Below are 2489 nucleotides of genomic sequence, written 5' to 3'. Positions count from 1 at the left end.
TCTTTATTACTTAAACCCTAATCTAACTTTAACCTAACCCTAAATAATAACTACTTATTTAATTATAACCTAAATATTTATTACAAACCCTAACTACCTACATACTACTAATTAATACTACTCTAATTAAATAAACATAATTAATTAATACTACTACTTACTACTTAAACCCTACTACTAATACTACTACTAAACCCTAATACTACTTATACTATATACTACTACCTAACACTTATACACTTATACTACTACTAACACTTATAATGTACTACTTATATTATAATACTTATATTATAAGATTATGACATACGAATACAATAGTCATTCACGATAACGTAAAAATTACTCGAACGTCAACGCTACTTAAGGCCTAGGGTGATCCTTGGTACCACTATGGGACGCTTGTGGATTTCGAATGCCAAACTTAGATTTTGGTCGAGGAATCCAGGGCCAACCGGTAACAATTGGTCATTCTAGTGACTCCGCGGTGGCATAGATGTTTGGGTATGGTCCACAATATCAACCGGACTATAGTAATCATACACTTAATTACTTTCACACTTAATAGGTGGTAGAATTATTAAGGACAACTCACTAGTGTTCAACACTAACTTACTATAAATGGAAACTTTCTAAACATGGCAACTTTCTAAATATGGAAACTTTCTAAAAATGGAAATCTACTAAAAGTGGAAATTTACTAAGAATAGAAACTTAGCAAAACGAACTATACTTAAGTACATACATATTTAAACTTAACTTAAACGCGGGAAAAACATCTAAACTATTCTTAATGTCATTAGGTTGACATTCGGCTCACGATCATCCAACTCATTTATCTTTCTCTTCCAAGGAATAACGAACTCTTCTCCTATTAAGGTGAACTCATAGCCCCTCTCTTTATTGCTAGCAACTTATTTAATTTTTTGGGGTGAGACACATGCTACTTTTACTATTTACAATTTAGACACAAGTACCAACGGTTAAACTATGCTATACCCGGCTATGTCCGACTAAGTCCCTACAGTGATATTTTTAATTGCTCGTTGAACGCATTCTTAATTATTGACGGTAGGCCTATCGGGAGTAACGTCCCCGATACATTTGATCAAGTCATTGTATTACTTAATAATGAAATTAAACCGACAAGTATAGACACAACTTGTCATTGGGGCAAACTTTGAACGTTTTTCTAAATATCACGAATTGGCATAACTTTTTGATCCCTGCGAGATCAACTTTTAAGATCTTTGTGATCTTCTTTGATAACTAAAGATCTGTGTGATCTACTTATGAAAACTAATCTTATGGTCTAAAAACAACGATAACTACTTTTGTTAAACCTATGATTTCACTCAACCTTTTTGGTTGACACTTTAGCATGTTTGTCTCAGGTGCCGATTGATCAAGCTTATTTACTTACTGCTTATGTGATGCTACTTGGACTTAGGATCAAAAAATATCGCATTTATTATTCTTGCATTTGAAACAATTACTTTATTGTAATTTCCATTATTGTAACGATATTTCATTTTCCGCTGCTTACTCAATAAAGTTTGTTTTCATCATTTAGTATTGTTCTCGTATATTATAATATGTTGGTTTGTTTGATATTAGTGACGTTTCTTCCAGACCCTATCTGGAGGTCGTCACACATATTTTCATGTGATCTTAATGTTTGAAAAAAAGATTTAAAAAAAAAAGAAAAAAAATTACTTCCCTCCACTACTCCCAAAAAAGTGCTTCTCTAAGGAATGTGCTAAGGGAGGTAAACCTAAAGCTACTAATTATGATTACATATTCCTGAAAGTTACCTAACCCTAATATGTCTATTAAGTTACATAATGTGTTACTTGGGTCTACAATGCTTGAAAAGTTATCCTCTGATGTGGACAAGGGTAACACAATAGCTTCTTATGTAGGTGCTTTAAATGATAATGAAAATATGAAGACTGTAAATTTCAGGTTCATAGAGCCGGCTGCAAAGTTGGATGCGGGTATAGATGTTGAGTAGCTACTAGCATCTATTCTGGAAGTGAATGAACGTTACAATAATACTCTTTACGGGTATTTTATAGGCAAGCGCGTAGCATACCCAATTGTTAAGTTTGCTTCAGAAACAAGTTTGCAACGTGTGATTGAATCGGGCCCGTGGATTATTCGCTCGAGCCCTATATTCCTTAATGGATGGTCTCTGGATGTTTCACTAACAAAGGAGGATTTAGCGTGTGTCCCGGTTTGGCTAAAAATTCATTGCATGATTTACAGAGACCGGATTGAGTGTTATTGCGTCAAATCTTAGTTCTCCAAAGATGTTGGATTCATACACGAGTACAATGTTTTTAGAGTCGTGGGGAAGGCCTAATTTTGCTCGAGCACTTATTGAAATTTCATCGGACAAGGAGTTAAAAAAGAATATAAAATTGGCAATTCCTAATATCGATGGAAAGAGCAAATATGTCTGTACCTTAAAGGTTGAATATGAATGG

The sequence above is a fragment of the Rutidosis leptorrhynchoides genome, chromosome 1, assembly GCF_046630445.1.
Source record: "Rutidosis leptorrhynchoides isolate AG116_Rl617_1_P2 chromosome 1, CSIRO_AGI_Rlap_v1, whole genome shotgun sequence".
Classification (NCBI taxonomy): domain Eukaryota; kingdom Viridiplantae; phylum Streptophyta; class Magnoliopsida; order Asterales; family Asteraceae; genus Rutidosis; species Rutidosis leptorrhynchoides.
The sequence above is the reverse complement of the archived record's forward strand: the minus strand, read 5'-3'. Positions refer to the sequence as shown.